This window comes from Dermacentor andersoni, chromosome 6 (genome assembly GCF_023375885.2).
Source record: "Dermacentor andersoni chromosome 6, qqDerAnde1_hic_scaffold, whole genome shotgun sequence".
Classification (NCBI taxonomy): Eukaryota; Metazoa; Arthropoda; class Arachnida; order Ixodida; family Ixodidae; genus Dermacentor; species Dermacentor andersoni.
In genome coordinates this window covers 40,696,515-40,715,291 of record NC_092819.1, presented here as the reverse complement: position 1 = coordinate 40,715,291, position 18,777 = coordinate 40,696,515, and the positions used below count along the sequence as shown (strand labels likewise).

The following is an 18,777-nucleotide window of genomic DNA, read 5'->3' as shown; positions in this document are numbered from 1 at the left end:
TAAGCTAGTGCTGAAACGAAGCACGCTTTTCCTTTACGTACCATTTTATGCAAATAATGACTGGAAGGAATGCTAGAGGCCAATGTCATTTTGATACAAATCCCAACGTCCAGGTGGTACTCGTGCCTGAAATTGAAGTGTTGCATGTCTAGGTGCATGCGTGGCACGATAAAGTAATATGAAGCTCAACATGACGATCTCTGACGGACATTAAAGGTAACACATGCTGCGCGTCGCACTAAATAAATAAGAGGTGCGATAAACACAGTTGGGCCAATCACGAAATAATTAAGAGACATGAATAAATTGTTTTATTTGCTTTAAATTGAAAAGAGCAGATAGTACATAAGAGGCTCCTTATTTGTATGTTTGTTACTCGCTTATTTCGTTTATACACACACACACACACACACACACACACACACACACACCCTCGCTCATTTAGGCAAATACACACGTACAACCGAGATTATGCCCAATGCAGGATGAAGACCTTGCGGTGGCGAAGAGGGGATGATTCACCACGTTTATTGCAGAAGCCGGCCTCACCATGGACGCGGACGTGATTATCGACGGCTAAGGATATGCTAAGATTGTGACCGTCCAATCAGATGGCGCTCATGTTCTTAACCCCGCGCCCGGCATACATCATCCTATTACGCAATGTTAAGACGCAACCGAGGGCGGAAAAAAAGTTCAGGGCAGGAAAGAGGCATACTTGGTATAAACAAAGATTCCTTGACATGGGAATTAATGGAAGCTTATTTTATCAATACGAAATGTGGCGTCTGCGTCAGCGATATGCCTGTGGCTCTACGCAGCACAGTATCCAGTTTTTTTGGCTACATGATTGGATAAAGGAGCAAATTTGCTTCCGATTACTGTGTGTAAACGTACTTTCCCACCTTGCCACCTTCTCCTATAAATGTGATCCCGTATGCTTCCAATAAACTTTGTTGCAAGTGACGCTCTTTCCTGGCCTGTACTTTTTTCCTCCCTCAGTTGCGTCTTAACATGGCGTAATAAGATGAACCAACTAGCCCAGCAATAAGTATTTATATGAGACTTCTTCCAATTAATCACCGCTACAACCCCTTCCAGCGCTACAACCCCTTCCAGCGATCTCCAATTACCGTCAGCTCACACTACTTCTAAGTGCAAGGAAGGAAGGAAGGAAAAAGTGGAGAAGGAAAGGCAGGGTGGTTAACCAGTTTAGCTTAACCGGTTTGCTACCCTACACATGGGAGCGGGATGGGGGGGATGAAAGATGGGGGAAGGAGATAGAGAGAGCACATAGCACATCACACACATCGGATTCACCCTGGAGCTAGTGGCCACATGCTACGTCAGATAGATCGATTCCTATTATGCCGAAGAAGTGCATTTTTTAGCACTGTAGCCCTTGCTAATTTTGTTGCACTTGAACTAGTAAGCCGTGATTTTTCACTACTGTTCTGTTTAGAGCGCAGCTCTTAGGCGCCCATTCCTGCGTTTCGCGTCAGCGTCGGCCCTTGGCGTCCTCCTTCGGCGTAACCAAGCGAAGGAGCACAGCGAAGGATGAAGAGCGAACGCGGAGCGCAGCGGGAGATGATGGATGGTGATAGCGAAGGGAGCGCGAGGAGGAAAGCGGAGGAGGAGGGTATGGCGAAAGCTTGACAAGAAAAGCGTGTTGCCACGCAAGACGGGCTCTGCGGCGAAAACCACTACGAGATGGCGCCACAGTAGCGCGCCGTCGTCTCTTCATCGATGGCATGCGGCAAGCGCGTCGACCGATGCCATATATGGAAACAAAGCGCTGCATGAGCGAAGCATGAGTCTGCGTCACCCGCTCGCTGCATGTCGCGATCTCCCGATAAGCGAGACAATCGCGCCACTCTTCGCTCCGTTCGCAATGTGCCGCAGGACACAGATTGTCCTCGAAAGCCAATATATCGCGAAATGAAAACACGTATAGAGCTGCGCTGAAATTTTGCTTTAGGGACTATCGTAATCGTCGGTGAATTGTTTATTCTTTTTTTTTTCTTTGACGAAGGTGCCATTTCAATTCTGATGCGTGTACACATCAATTCCTGCAATAAGATTAGATTAGATTAGATTAGATTAGATTAGACAGACTGACAGACGGACGGACGGACGGACGGACGGACGGACGGACGGACAGTAGGGTGTTCCCACAATACGTATGAAGTTTGTAAAGCAGGCTCTTTCCCAGATAGAGTAATATTGTAAGGAAGCGCACCTTGAGAACACTTTGTGGGGAGTTGTGCATGGGCCATGGAGCAAATATGACTATAGGAAGTAACATATCTATCGCTTGTCGCAAGTAGCCGACATAGGTTATAGACTGCTGAGCAGCGACTTGACATTGAAATGGTATACGTCAAGTAGAGTAACAAGAAGTGCTGGATCACTGTGACGGGTCAATTAAGCCCATCACCGTGAACTGTTCTGAAACAGCAGAGATGCCCATATTCCGAGTCATGGGTGGACACGATGAACGTTAAATTTCATTTGAATGGCTAATCGAAAGCGCGAAAAATCTCCATTGGCCGGAACACTGGCATCTGCATCGAGGTTTCCGCAGCTGCTTTTTCTGCAGCCGCCTACAAAACTACGAAATGTGTGTTTTCACTGGCAATTTACAGTACCTTTATTTATTTATGGTACTGTGCTTGCTTACACATAACTTTTCAAATTTCTTGTGTTCTGTCACCATATTGTGTTCGTGCTCCTTGACTGCATTCACTGTTTTTCAATGCCTTTCGTGATTTTACTTTGTTTGCCATGAGATGAGGAGTAGTCAGTACCACCTAAAGACGCCAGCATCTCCTATATTATTACATTATTAGAAAAACTACAGTCGCAGGCACAAGGAATATATGCGCCATATTGCATAAATCAAATACAAACGGCCAAGTGAACTGCGAACAGAAAAGTAAGCAGACTTCGGCAGCACTATTAAATAAATGCCTTCTTAATTATACCTCTTGAAAAGCTGTCATTTCTTTTCTGGTGTTACGATAAAGGATGACCTAAATATGTCATTATTACAGGTATAGAGTGGGCTTCGGTTAATAATTATGCACTCATAAGACAGAGTGCACGTACTGCAATGGTCAGTGTAGTAAAAATACTTCATAGTAATTTTATCAAATTACCATAAGTACAAAATTGGCGTAGCAACACCGGTATGCAACACAAAGATGTCATAAAATACGTTTCATCGAATCGCAATTTCTAAAGGATACATCGTAAGCAAGCGTCCTCACGGGAATATTGTTTTCTTTTTCAGCATCATCACTGTGACAGTGAGAAAACACCGGGATTCAATGCGCACTCTTGGACTTCTCTGCAGCAAAATGCCTTTCAGCCAAGTTCTTTCAACGAAAGTTTCGTTTTCAACCAAGTTTTACGAAGGAGCAAACAAACAAACAAAACAACACTAGGCCTACAATTCCCCGCATAAAACTTTTCCAACGATCCCCTTTGTTCTCCCCAGACCACGCGCACGGGGTGGCTGCCATCCACACGAACAAAGGGCGTTTACTGCGCACACAGTTCGATATTTGACAAGTTGGCAACCACCTTCCTGTACGCTTCGCCCTGCGTCTCTGCCGCACGTTGACTTCTTTGCAGCCCTTTCTCTTCTCCAAACCAAACGTGGTTTCGGTTCCAAGGTGGCCTACCGACTGTTCCTATCCTCAGTTGAGTCTCCTCGCACCCTGCTTGTCTCCAGGGGCAGCGAAGGAAAGCTGCTTCCTATCAATAAATACGTGCAGTGTTGTGAAAGCTACACATCACGTCGGCTATATTTTGCTTCCGTGTCGATGTGCACTGGTCCCATTGGAGCATAAAGCCATGACTTTGCCGTTCGCTTTTATTAAAAGAGCGTACGATATGGCTACTTCAGGTACTAATCAGTTGTGCTGTGGCTTAGTTCGAACAAATTGCTTCATATATATATATTACTAAATGGTGTTGCGACACTGTAATCGCACTAATTCAATGATGGAAGCACTGAAAAGCTATAAGTGAGTTTGGAGAGCTGGTTAGAGTACACAGTCATCAGAACTAAAACCACGCGCTTGAAGTGAAAAACAACGCGAAGAGACAAAATCCTGCCTCTTTGCTTGCTGTGAACTTTGTTGCCAAGGCATTTGCAGCTTCTTCTATAATTTTTTTTAAAGCTTGCTTCCCTGTTGAATCGGAGCGCACCCTTTATTCTAGCGTTCTCACTGTAGTCAACAGCCGATGTAATTTCTCAAGTAATGTTCCATCGCACAAATTCTCGAAATAAATCACCATTCCCCAATGTATACGTCTCTTCCTAAATGTGAATATTACTTTGAGATCAGAACTCTCGCCGTTAAATTGGCGTTGGAGATCCTCAACCGTCTATTCTGCTGCATTCTGTCAAATCAGTCGACTGGTAGCATTCACAGGTGTGACAGAACCATTGACCTCATTGCAGTGTTCCGTATTACGTATGTTTCAGAACCGTTACGAAGATAGCAAGCTACAGTGACAACCTCATTAACTTAATTACCTACAGAAGCGAAGCGTTTCCAACTGCGTGTCACTGCACTGAACCGTTTTGAAACACGGAATCACCGATTTCTGTCGAGCGCCAGCGATGGCCCGAACAAGCCGGCCAGCTTCCACAAAACTGCACGGTATCTCGTGATGCTGATCATATGAACGAAGCAGCGTCAAAATCTCGCCTGGTGTGCGTGCCCCGCAGAGACGCTCGAATGCGCGAGTGTTGTTTGCATCTGGCGACGTCGACGACGACAAATCAGAGCCGACTTTCGCGGGATCGAAACCAGCGCAAACAGAGAGAAAGGCACACACGTCCCGTCGACGAGCGAGGAGGGCCGAGCTCCTAATTAAACGCCTGTTTTCCCCTGCCGTGACGGGAGCTCGCCTTGGGCCCATCGTGCGACGTCGCTCCGGGTCGTTCTCTCGGGGTGCAACGCGTTCGCACGCAGAAGCGCGTGCGAGCGAGTTTGCGAGTTCGAAGCATTCGTGTATCGAACGCACCGGCCGATGGTTGTAGACCCCGAGCGACAGTAAATAAGGCATAGCGTTTCTTAGAAAAATTGCCAGAGGAAACCCTGGCGCTAGTGTCCACGGGAGCTGCAAGCCGGTCGGGTCAGCCAGCCTAGGAATGATTAGCGCTACATGGATTTGCCTAATCTTCACCCGTCTGTCTTCGAGCGGCATCGTGTTTTTGCAAATTGTTCATCTTCAACGACTCGATGCGTTATAAATGCCACGAGTCGCAGTAATTACACGTGCGTGCAAATACTAAATCGTGTCTAAAACATTAGCGTCTATGTCGTGTTTACGGCTCCGCAATCGCCTCCGCCCCGTGCAGTTGATAAAAGCATGGCCTTCGAGGTTTGCTTCTGTTACTGCAAGCCGTCGTTGGGGTGTAGATTTGAACACCGCCTGTTACTTTTCACTGTTTGTAAAACTGACTGCTTGGAAATTTAAAAATATAAAGCTTAAAGCAGAACGCGACAAGAATTTCTAAAGCTACAAGCCCGCAGGTTAGACAAATCCATGTGCCTACAATTGTAGCTAAACGGTAGCTAAACGATCGCAACGCCCGAGGTCCCTCTAGTCATTTTTTTTGTAGAAACGGCAAACAGCGCCGCATGCCCCCCTTGCGAGTCTGATGAAACTACAGAGCACATTCTGTGCCACTATCCATCCTTCGACTCTCAGGGATATGCTCTTCGTACTAGACTCAGCCGCTTAGAGGACAGACCGTCCTAGGATGCAAAAGTCCAGGCACCTCGGCCGATGAACTCTAGTAGGCCAAAGGCCACCAAAGTGATAACGCGATTCTTGAAGGCAACTGGGCAAGACGAGTGCATGCGACTAAATACTTGAGTCAACATTCATCTCTGGGTTTGCGCACACTTCTTACAGCTTAGCTTTCTTCCCCTTTTCCTTTTCCTGAGGTATAGGGCAGCCTACCGGGCGCGACCTTCGTTAAACTAGAGTTACCTTATACACGAGCACATACAGTAACTCTAGGTTAACCTCCAGCCTCCACACATTTTCTTCTCTCTCTCCCCTCCCTCCCTCTCTCTCTCTTCTATGAATTAAGGAATTTTAACCAGCAAGGGCCATGATGAGGGTAATTGCGTAACCTCCGAGATTACAACTGCACCCGTGCAATCTCGCAGGCCAAGGTAAGTGCATACGGTTTCCTATAAAAATTACTAGAAGGAATATCGCACCCGCGCCCACGAAAGCTGCAAGTACGGCGGTTCATGCCTGTATCGGAATGATAGGTATTAAACTAATTCAACTAATCTTCACCGTTCTTGCTTCAAATGACTCTGTGAATTAAAAAAGATATTTCTGTTGGACAAATTATTGCATTCTAAATGCGAATGTACAATGATTATGTTTGTGTGCAGTATCTTAGTGTCATCCGCGTTTTTCAATAGAATATTATTGCTTGGAAATTTAGGCCAATAAATATAGATAAACCGTAACAAATAAAGCCGCATGAGCGGCTGAAGCCTAAAGTAAGAAGATGGGACAAATCCACGTAATATCCCTTATTCCCACGGTAACTGACTGATCACAAGCGCCAGAGTTACTTGTGGCCATTTTTTTTTTTATTTGTTTCAAAGTACCTTACAGGCCCCAAGGGTAGCATTGGTTAAAGGGGGAGCCGTTGAACAAATGACAACAGAAAACCTATATATGAGAGCTAAAATGTGATAGCTAAAAATGTTTACAATGATAACCATGCTTGCAAAACAGTGTTACAAATAAAAAACGCTAAAGCAATACAAAGAGTTGTCAGGAAAGGAATGAAAAGTACAGTTCACGGTAACATAAAAAGCGGCGTATCATTCGCGCAAGATAACGCACGTAGCGCGAGCACATAAAACAAAGTTGAAACAACAAATTGAAAAAAAAAGGAGAGAGAGAGAGACAAGGCACATATATGACACATATTATGGGACGTGACATCTGTACAGATTAATATATTTGTTACGATGTAAACTGCGGGTTCAGAAGTTGTCTGAATTTATCATTGCTCATTTGCGCGACAGTTCTGTTAGGAAGCGCATTCCACTTAGTTTGAAACTAAAGGGGAATTTAAGACGGCAACAGGGCAAGGAAAGGTTACTGTTCTAAATACCATGTACAAACTAGCCCAACTGCAAACCCTTTATTGGTAAGGGTGCCACGATAACATTTTCGGGGGAACTCTCGAGGTCGTGACGTGGAGCCGCGCTGTACTTTGGTGGCTCTAAGGTCCACAGATTTGTGCAATAGTCCCGAGTGATTAGCTGCACTACACATTTGTTTCGTAAAACGGTGCCTTCTCGGGCTTCAAGTTATACTTTTACGTGAAGAATGGTGAGAAAGTGATTGAGAACGAAGTTTTGCAATCCAGTCTCTATAAAGCACACGTGTTCCTTTCTACAATTTGAAAGGCAGCAAGTGACGTAAGGATAGGAATAAACCCATGATTAAAAAAAAAGAATCGGGGCCGTTTGTTTATAAAACGGTGTTCATAATTTTTTTATGTGTCTCCTGTCGCTTCTTTTTCGTCTGTCTTCCATATTTCTGATGCATGTGAAATAGTGCCTCAATGAAGAGCGGCTTCGAGGGCGAACTGAAGAACACTGCTGAAACTATCAATATTCTTTCGAGAGACACTAAAGAGAAAAAATAGGGGGAGCCGCGTTAGTAAATTATGGTACAGTACTTAAAAAGCCGACTTTATCGTGAGAAGGTGCTTAGGGATCCAGCAAGGACGCAAGATTGAAGAACGAGTGGCGGCGCCACTTTAAATTTCCCGCACTAGCTCTACGTGACGTCATGAGTTTTGACCACGTCCGCTCATGTTTTGTTAATTTCTTTTTATCGGTAATCGGTAAAGATTATTCCTATTCCCCATTATAGGCCTTCGAGCCATCCCTCAATAAATACATCTTGTCGTCGTCGTCGTCGTCGTCGTCGTCGTCGTCATCATCATCATCATCATCGGTAAAGATACCAATAAATAAAATACCCTGATAAGATTGCCAAGATTAAAGCAGAGTTCAGATATTGAAGCTCGCATACAGAGGTGCATTTAGTGCCACTCATGAGGACGCGTCAGCTTCTTTTTTTGTTCTCTCTCTTTCGTTGCCACAGATATTGGCACACGAGAGCCATCATCTCACTATTACAAGTAATTCTAATATGTTGATTGTATTTTCACGCTGTTCTTACCCTCGTTGCTAATCGTATATTACATATTTTGTACATGTTGTAACAGGAGGTCCCCCTGACAGTTTTTACTTTGGGACCTCCTTCTGTATTACATTTTCATTGTAATTGTATTGTCTAATAAACAGAGAGTTATTGTTAAATAAAAAAAAAAAAAAAACGTCATCTTTACGGCGTATTCGGTTACGGTCGTTTGAAAGCGCTCCGGGCTTGCTACGAAGCGGATCAAGCGCAGCCTTTAAGCCAGTATAGAAGAATAACCGGGTATGGAAGTGATGATCGCGCTCCCTTATCCTCAATGAAGCCCGCTTATGCTGGCAGTAACGCTTGGTGAGCTGCTCTTTTACATGGTTTCTGTGGCACTGCTATCGTGCTCTGAAACGACCATCCGAATGTGCCATTAGTAATGTACGCGTGCTTTTTTTTTTCTTTTTCATTTGACAATGACGTGGCGTGGCGGGCGAGGACTGAAGAAGTGAGGGGATGACAGCTTCAGTTCCCAATATCCACGAGACGGACGCCACGGGGTGGATACTCCGCGAAACACATCGTCGAGGATCGACGCGCGCGAATTTCGAGACCAAAGCGTCCGCGCCCCCGTAGTGTAGGCGACTAGAAAATTAAATTGCGGAGTTTTTAACGTCCCGAAGCTGCATAGCGGGTCATGAGGTACGCCATACTGGCGGGCCCCTTGTTAGCTTTGAGCCCCTGGTGTCCTTTAACATAAACGAACGCATGGCACACGAACGTTTTCATGTGAATTAGCATGCGAATTAACATGCGAAGCTCGAATTAAGAAACTGCAACACAATGAACGAATTCAAAAGTAGTCTGTAATGCATTTTTGTTTCTTGTTCTTGAAGCGGCGACTCACCCAGCATGAAGCGAAGAACTCCGACATGTCTAAATGTTGGCTCAGCGGGACACGATACAAAACAAGCGGCGGTGGATCCCTTCACGGGCGGAAGTCGCGACAGCCACTAAAAAATAAACATAAATTTATAACGAACAGCTTCGCTTGTAGGGAAGCAGTAGCATCATCTGCTGAATTTCTTGTGTTTTCAAGCCTGTAGTAACCAGTGCGTGCCTAAAAGTGCGCCGGTGCGAGTCGGTGACGATCGAATTAACCGAAGCGGCACGCTTTTGAGTTTGAACTAAACGAATTTTCCTTCCATTCAACGTATGGCATCAGGCAGCCGATATTTCAGTGCGTTCGAATTAAGCGGACAGTACAATTGACCAAGATCAAATAAACGGTAGTCGACGGTATGCGAATTTTTTTTTGTGTTATGGAAAAACAAGATCATTCACAGAGTTTATACTTCAAGAATATTAGGGCAATTTCGTAGTAATACGCAGTCAGAATTCTGAAGTGCTGAGGTTAATTCAGCATTAAATTTAAATGGCCAAACTTGAATGAATTTACAGAAGCGGCTCGTTTTCTGGCTCTTTAGAGGCGTGATATGAAACATTTACAAAGTTTCTCCGCTGCGTCTTGGGGAACCAAAGATGGTATCCATGTTGTATTTGGAGGGAATAGGGGCCATGTTGTGGCTGACGTGCACTAAAAGTGTAGAGTGTGTTGGTTATTGTGTGCTTTCAAAATTAACACTGACTACTGGTTTCTTCATATTTTGGTGCGTTATACTGGGCGCGTAGTTGGTTTTCCCGGTCTCGATGAAGTAATCAAGGTACGTTTTTTATATTTTGTTGAAACAAAAAGCACGTCGTAGGTATTGTACGATAGATGTTTAACGTGTATAAGACAATTGCAGGTTTTATCGAAAATTAATTAGACAAGCATTCCAAGCTTTGCAAGCGTACTGTAAGTGCATGCGAACCGCGTAGGAAGCTCGCCCGACATCCTGAAAGACCTCAACGTGCTACGAAGTTCACATTTCGAGTAAATAGGGGGAACCTCGTGGGCGGTATGCGGGAAGATAGTTAAGGCCTTTAAAAAAAATGATCTGCAACTGCTCGCACACGCTATACGGCCGTTATGGACACTATGTCTCCCAATGTCCTAGAAGAACTATTCGTGACACACATTTGACAGTCGGCGAAAATGCGGCGCCATGTTTCTCACATGTGTGCGAGAAAGGTTTCTGTTCTTTATAGTAATGACTGATGGAAATAGTTACAAAATGCTTGCTTTCAGCTATTTTCATGCGTTCCAAAAGGCACGTCGCAGGTTTACCCGGTGTCCTCGGTCGGCTAACCGAGATACTCGCTTTTTATTTGGTCAAAATAAGATGCAGGTTATGATGAGTGACGTGCATAAAAAAGTCCGAAGTGCGTGGGTCGATTACGTATTTTGCTTTGCATTGCATATTCAAACGCTTCGGAGCGTTATAAGTGCAGTCGACAAACAGCGCTGAATTTAGCTCGCTGTCCTGTGGGAACTATATATGTGATCGAAACCAAATTTAATGAAAATGGGGGATCCATTATGGCCGACGTGCACACCAATTGTGTGCATGGATCATACCGTGTGTAAAAAAATGAAAAAAAGAACTTCATCAAGTACTTGAAAGCCTTATACGTCCATTATACGCTATCTTTCCCAATGAGCTGATAGAGCTCTGCATCCCAGAGAGCTCACATCTGGTAAAAAACGAAGGGCGAGGGGAGGCAGTTGATCCCCCATCTCTGAGCGATGAACAGGGGCAGGCTATGGGCGAGATGTAGGCAAAGTTCTAAGTGTGGAGTTCCATTACGGCGCCGAATTTATCAGAACGAAGCTCACTCGCATTTGAATAATTTTTTTAAATATCCCACGTCTTGGCTGTACTAGGAAAGCTTCCGCGATCAAGCTCGGAGAAAATAGGGGGTACATTATGACTGGCATACATGCGAAGTTAACCTCCTGAGAGGTCGTCCTTTGTTAAAAATTCCCTAAGAAAGTGCCCGAAAGCATTATAGGCGGGCAACATTGCAAGTGGCTAATTCATATGCGTATAACGTTTTAAATGTGGTCTAATTACTGGCAATCTAATCTGCGTCTGTGTTTGCCCGAAAGACAGAGCTTCACTGGAAATTCCGCTGTGAGTCTTCGAGGTCGCACGTCTTCTGTATTCTTTTATGTGTGAGGAAACTGCGAGTAGATAAACCCTTCGATCATGGCGTGATCGTGTGCTTTAAGACTTTTCATCAAAACGCCTACAACTCGACAAGTGTCATTACATTTTTTTTCTCTTTTGCTTGTTGCTGTGAGAACGAAACATTGCGTGTAAGCCAAATTGTTCTATGACTAAGGCTCTGTTGGTGAGCGATAGAGTTAAAGGGACACTAAAGCGAAACAATAAATCAATTTGGATTAATGGAGCATTGTTTTAGAACACTGCAGGCAGTCATTTAAAAAAAATAGTTTGATGATTAGATGAGAAAATGAAGGGGTGGTTAAGAGAGCTGCGCAATGAATAACACGTAACACGTCGCAAACGACTCGCAAGTGATCATATGGGCTCCACAAACCTTCCATTGAGATTGTGGCCGTAAAGGTAATAATTTAATTACTTATTTAATCGGTGCTAATCAGTACGGCAGTATGCTTCTCGAGGAAGCTTGCAACAACACACATTTAGTATAATGCGAACAGAGAATTTCGCTTTATTTTTTTATAACACAAGGCGCGAGAGCTATCCCAGCATTATCAGTGATAAATCACGACTGCCGTGATATGAACATAAGAAAACGAGAATGACAAGAACAGATAAATAAAATTACAAAACCTTGATATTATGCTCAGCTCATTTTGTATTGTTGCACCACTAACTCTATGCACCACAGCACCACTGAACTCCTGCGCCCTCTCTGTATAACAGTATGTGGCATTTTACCTACGTTTCCGGCCTCCAAGATTACCGACTTGGCCCTCCCACATTATGGACCATACCCACGTGATGCCACAGTACCTCTAATACGAACTAAAGCACTAATACGAACAATCGAGTGTCGCCGCCTAGGCAAGATACTGCAAAACTCCCGTCGTATTTATTTGTTGCCTCCGAGACATGCAACATTTTTAGAGGCAGCGATTTCGCTTTGTTTTGTTTTTCTTTCTCTGCGAGCGCAACAGCTTATGAACGAGGAAAGGCAGGCCTACATAATACACCATAGGTGGGTTACCGCGGCTTCTCACTTAATGGCATCTAAAACCAAGCACCTGATTTCCAGAAATATTAAAAACTACAACTGTCGCAAACGGGGCTGTCGTTGCGGTGCGACCAGGAGCATTGATTTGTGCTGCCACCTGCTTTTCAATCTGAGTAACAGCACCTCGCTCATGGCCTCCGAATCTCGAAGGCCGTGCCTCGCTCAACGGCGCCGTTTGAACACTCAGGGAGCTGCAAGCTTCAGAATTACTGCAAGCCACCCATATATTCGTTGCTGGAACATAACAACAACAACAACAACAACAAAAAAAAGATGTCTTGTTTAAAAAAAATTATCTTCGGGGAATTTTTCTATTGTTATGTCCATGCAGTTTACCTTATTACACTGATATTATGCAAATTCTTGCTTTCCTTCATACACGCAGTAGAACTCGGGCATTTTTTGCATTCCGCCCTGATCTAAGTGCGGTCACGGCGACCGGAATCGAATCGACGTAGCAGTGCAATGCCACAGCCACTGGGTCATCACGATGGCTTACCAGAACTGGGCGAGTAAATGCAGTGAGCACGCGCTCACGATCCCCTGTGTGTTGTCGCAGGATTCACGTTAGAGAAAAAAATTGGAAGTTTCACTCGAAGGTGAAGAGCATTGAATGCGTTATCAAGCTTTGACGTTAAGCTTGAACCCTTCTCTCACGTTATTGCACGATACTGCCCCCCTACCCCCACACCCACTTGAGGGTTATAAATACTTGTGGAAAGCGCCTTGACTACATGCTTTCTGAGCCCCATTTATTTCACGAGCACGCACATGATCCAACAAACAAAGACGTTATTGGAGTTCGCGCACATATCATGCCACCTCGGTGATCAAAAGGAGCCATGCGCTGACCAGCTAAGGAAAATTATCGAAACAACATATTGCCGTACTTAATACAAACTATTACTTACAGTTTATTCCCTGCTAATTTTGGTATTGCATCTTCCAAACAATGGATGATGACACAAATGCAAACCACCCGTTTTGGGCGGAGGTGCAGCCATGTGCTTAGCCGATACCCGAAGCAAGTCGTTAAAAGCTGCGGATATATATACTGCGCACAGACGAAGGTAAGCCATCGATACAGCCATGCTGTATCGATGGGTTCCCGTTTTCCTTCAACGAGCACACTATTATACTACTCTGCGTGTCTGATGGAATACACGTATTAGGGCTTTTCAATTTCTTGCAATCGCGCTTTTCACTGTAACAGTAATTATATCGCGCGAACGCTCGAGGTGCGTTCGCGCCAGTGCCAACACCGTAGTGCGGTAGTACTGTCACTCTATCGACGCGCATTCGGCATTCAGGAACGCGCAGTGGTTGGTTTTAAAAAGCGCTGAAGTAGACGCACCGTCAAGCTACGCTCAATCAGCTCTGTCGGAGGCACGTCAGCGTTCTGTCATCCGCTGATGGCATAAGCGCAGCGCGCGCGCGCGGACGCACGCATGCACGCACGCACGTACAAACACACGCTAGAGAGAGAGGGGGGTATTTGTTATGATAGAAAAACCGAGAGGTCGGCCTTAATCAATGTTCTGACATGCTACTCGGCGTGGAGGAAGGGGAGAGGGTTTTGACAAAAAGAATAGAGACGACGTTGATTATGAGGATGAAGATGGTGCGGAAAATCTTGCACGCTCCGAGACTCTTCAAGATCTGTTGTCCAGTCCGGTCTCATACAAAAATTTGTTGAGAGCCTTCAGACAATCTGGCTGGTGACGAGGATCAGCCTGATACACAGCGTTCCTGTTGAACAGCTGGGGGCATACCGCACCATGATGTGTACGCTGGTTTGAACCACGGTGCGATATATATAGATATATAGATATATATTCTTCCACTATTAAAACAATTAAATTATGGGTTTTTACGTGCCAAAACCACGATCTGATTATGAGGCTAGCCAAATATTACACCATGGTTTGAACGAACTGTAAATGTAAATGTAAATGTAAATGTAAAATGTAAATTGAATTTGTCTTCGGCACTCGCAAACACCGACGGTTTTGCCCCGGCCTCGTCTGGTGTACAAATGAGGTGCGATGCCAGCAACGCCGTTGGCGGCTCTCATCACTCCAGCGTTCAAAAACGCCTTCCGCGTGTGGCTAAACTTTGACATTTCCTTCTATAGATCACCTTTCATCACCATCATTTTCAATGCTTCTCGTTCTGGCAAACATGTCAATTCCTCAATGTCAATTTTTCGTCGTCAGCGTCGCCGTGATGTTCCGTACAAAGCCGAAGTGCGACAACATCGCGGCCGCGCGCCCTATGTTGTGGGTGCGAGTGAAAGCGCACGAGGATGAGCCAAGAAGGATGGTGGCTTGATCTCGATCTCGGGAAGGATGGTGGCTCGAGGGAGGAAAGTGGGGAGGAAGCGCGCCGTCTTCCATCGCACACAAGGCAGCAGAGGGCGTTCTACTTCGGCGGCGGCTGCGTATGGCGCGGCTGAACACGGCCACGCGGGTCCTATATTGAAAGCAATCTGTTGTAGGTATAGAGAGAAGTCGTGCAGTGCTCTGGCCGCTTTGTCCGCGTTGAAGCGAGAGACAGCACAAAGTGCAATTCACTCGCTGCTGCTGCCGCTCTCCCTTATGCCAGTGTTTTGACAGCGAGTGTACACGGTCATCGAGTGAGATGAGTTCATGTTTGTTTGTGCACGCGTGACACCATGCTTGTTAATTGAGTTCGTATAGGCGAAGGTTCACAAGTTTATATTGCCTATAAACCTGCAATCCTTACTTCGTAACAACTGTGTAACAATTTGCTATCGCAATCAATGCTTCGCTTTTCGGGCGTAATAACTGTCTAATAACTTGCAATCGCGGTCAATGCTTCGCCTTTCTGGCGAAACTGCGCGACTGTGTGGCTGGTGCTTAAATGACGAGGTTCAACACTAACGGCGATTGCGCAAAGGTTCGCATACAATGTTTGCGGCCGCGTAGCTGAGCCATTCTATAGCTGAGCTGGCATGGACAAATTGAGGAAAGAAAGCGTCGCGACTGAGGTAAATTAAGGTGATCTCCGAAATTAGGAAGTGTTTTGTCGTGTGTTGGCTCTTCTGACACGAAAAGTGTTATAATAAGTTCCACTGACTAAGCTGCCGTTCTGTCACAATGTATAGTATCCTCTTGCGCTGATTTCACGGTGAGCTATAGTGGCGAAACTTTATTGTGGTGTCGCCACTTCTCTCTTGGTTTAGCGTTGTGGTTTGCGACGCCTCGTCCAGCGGTATCAAGGAGGGTTTGGCTGCTTCCGAAGCCTAGATGCACAGTTCTACCTACATAATATTCATCTTCATTGTCCATTAATTAAACCAACGGCAAGCATATTCCCAAGTAAGCATTTATATCTGACAAAGAGAAAGGCGGTGCGATATTCCTTCATTAACTGTTCTGCGTATTTGTTAAGCGCCTAGATAAGTTCGATAACTGCGGGCACAGGATCTCACTTATATACGCTGCACTCACACCCACTCACACACACCGCCATTGGCACTCTCATTATGCACTCTCCATGGCTCATCAGTACTCACTTCCGCTCAGTCAAGTTCACAGTCACGGGCACTCGCGTTCACAGTCACGTCCTATCACACTTACTCGATCTCACTCACGTTTGTAGTCATATGCGCTAATATTCACCGGCTAGCACTCACGTTCATAAACCAGTCAACTCATGCTCACCGTTGCTCACGTTCATAGTCACGCGCGCACTCAAGAGTGACAGGAACATGCGTTTGTAATCACATCCAACACACACTGACCGGCACTCAGTTACGTTTACATTCCCGTCAACTCGCAGTTCGCACTCATTGACACTCACTCATGGTCGTATTGACTTCTACTCGCGCTCACCGATACACACTTATTTTAATAATCACACATACCACTCTCACTAGCATTCACTCATGTTCGTAGCCACATCAACTCACACTAATTTGAGCTTGCGCTCACACTCACTCGCGTTCATGCGTCCACAGACACACGCCGACAGTCAATTCACCTCCATACTCGCGTCTACCCACGCCCCTCGTAATTCACTCACTCACTTGCTATTTTTAAATTATTATCAATGAGTCTACTGATGAGTATGTCGACCCATATTAGTTAATGACAGAAATGACATTTACGAAGTGAATTAAACCGCGTTTAGAGCATATCTGCGTTCACACATACGTAACGAAACGCATTCGCGCACGGGCACACACGAACGCGAGCTCCATGCGCGCAGGTGACATATTCATTTATTTGTTGTACAAGATACCCAAGTTGCTATCACACAACGCGCAAACAACGCATAAAACACCGTTACACCTAACAAGTTCAGAATCTAATCCTTCATAAACTGCTGAATTTGCTCTTACTAAGTTACAATTACGTTGCACGTATTATATTAGTGCTGCAGATAAGGCCGCTCAGCAGTAAGACTCGTGTGCTGGACAGCAGCTTCGGTGCCAAGCCTTCGGGCCACCCAGTTTGAGAATACCCTGTTGCAATGCAACACGACGCACTCAGTGCTGCAGTACTCGCCATCCCATTCGCGCGACACGACGGATGGGTTCGGGCAACCTTCGCGGACACACTGCTGGTGACAGGCTTGCCCTCCATGCAACTCACTTCCCGGGTACATCATCGCAGTGTCGTCGGGGCTCGGAGTACGGAGAGACGCTTCCTGCGACATCATAGGCTCATCTGCACCGGACAGCGCCGCTGCGAGGGCCAATTCCATCGTCGCCTGGTTGATCGGCGAATCATAGAGTTCCGTGTTTTGATCAGGAGGCTGCTGGGGCATCATTGCAGAGGTGTTGGAGGTCACGAGGTGCTCAGGTTGCTGCGATTTCAGTAGTTTCTCGAGTGCGTCTTGGCCCTTTAGTTGGCCTTCGCCATTCATTTGTCCGCTGGGTGGGGAAGACGGTAACGCTGGCATCAAATCTACCGCCAAAGGTTCAACGTCCTCAGAGGCATGGAAAGCTTTCTGATTAGCGTCCGGAGGATTCCACCCTACGATCGACAGCTGAGTTGACTGCCGGAATGTATCAGCAGCTGAACTCTGCTCTGCGGATGGTTGCGCTTCCCATTTCAAGTGGTTCTTCGACTCATCATGGAATCCCAGCTGGTTGAATGTGGATTCATACGTCTTATCTGGGCGCAGTGTGTCACTTAACGAGTCCTTCTTGTCGGCGACACTTTTGTCTCTTAAACCTAGACTGTGCAAAAAGGCAGGCTGCTGATCGCAGCGGAGCGTTTCACAGATGGCGTCTTGCGGCTCAAGCTTCGTGAACTCATGGTCGCCGGAGCCCAAATTGGGCAGACTGTGTTGCTGATGGTTTAAGTCCAAGGCCTTGTCGAACATTCCTTGAGGCACAAGCTGGTTCATAATATCACCGTCGCTGTGGCCGAAGCCGGATACGGAGTTACGCTGTTCTCTGCGGTACACCAAATCTTCGTCACTGGAACTTGGACTGGAGGGTGCGGGCGACTGCTGAACGGAGCTGAGCGTGCTGCTGTGAGCGTCTTGCCCACACAGGTGGCTCATCCCAGACTGATCGCCGAAATCTCCGCTACACGCCGATGCTTCCTGCTGCTGATTCTGCGACTCCTCGATGGCGCCTTGGCATCCGCGCTGGACAGCCTCACCGCTAAGATCCGGGCTAAATGTGGAGACTGCTGGCTCGTCGGAGCGCGGGGAATCTTCGAACGCGCTTCGCTGTTTCGACGGGTCCATCAAGGCCCCTTCACCAAAGCCAAGGCTGAAAACGAACGCTGGCACAATGATCGGCACGTCCACCGCACGAGAGGAAGAAGAGCTCTCTGCAGGAGTGACTGAAGGACGCTCGGCTGACGAACGCTGCTCGTCCATTGCTTGCTGACACGGCTTTTGAGGCATCAGAATGTTCTTTGATCCGCCGAGCGCTGTGCTTCTGTGACCGGCGGTTCTACTGCAGCATATACAAGCACCTAGCGATGACAAGCACATAGAACTGGCCGTTCGGCAAGCACGAGCAACGAAGCGCGGCAAGACGCCAACTGCGTCTCTCGAGCTCCGTTTCACACTTTGACTACATCGCTGTGGGAGATGCGCAAGAAGTTCCGTCTTGAAAGTGTATCATTCCGCGCGTTCATGGCCAAGAGATTTAGACAAGTTGCAGTAGATTAGACAAGTTCCAGTAGATCAGACATCCCTCTTCGCGTGAGTGGCAAGAGCGTAGATTCGGCTGGCTTCGATGCCTGGTCTGTAGATTTCTTTCTCTTTCTCTTCTCAGTTGGCCTCACGTGAAATTTGCATGCTGTCTTTCGAGCGCCATAATTTGCGAGATTACACGACACCCTGCAGAACAGTTGCACCATTCGGCCTCGTGCTTCACTGCGC

At 46.2% G+C, this 18,777-nt stretch overlaps 1 long non-coding RNA gene across 1 annotated transcript in view; it reads right to left on the bottom strand.

Moving 5' to 3' along the window:
* Positions 1–9,172, bottom strand: part of LOC129382328 (uncharacterized) — a 233,970-nt gene extending 224,798 nt beyond the window's left edge. Inside the window, exon 1 of the long non-coding RNA XR_011895151.1 lies at positions 9,125–9,172. This is a non-coding gene — a long non-coding RNA (uncharacterized lncRNA). The remainder of the gene's footprint in view (positions 1–9,124) is intronic.
* Between the last annotated feature and the right edge of the window lie 9,605 nt (positions 9,173–18,777).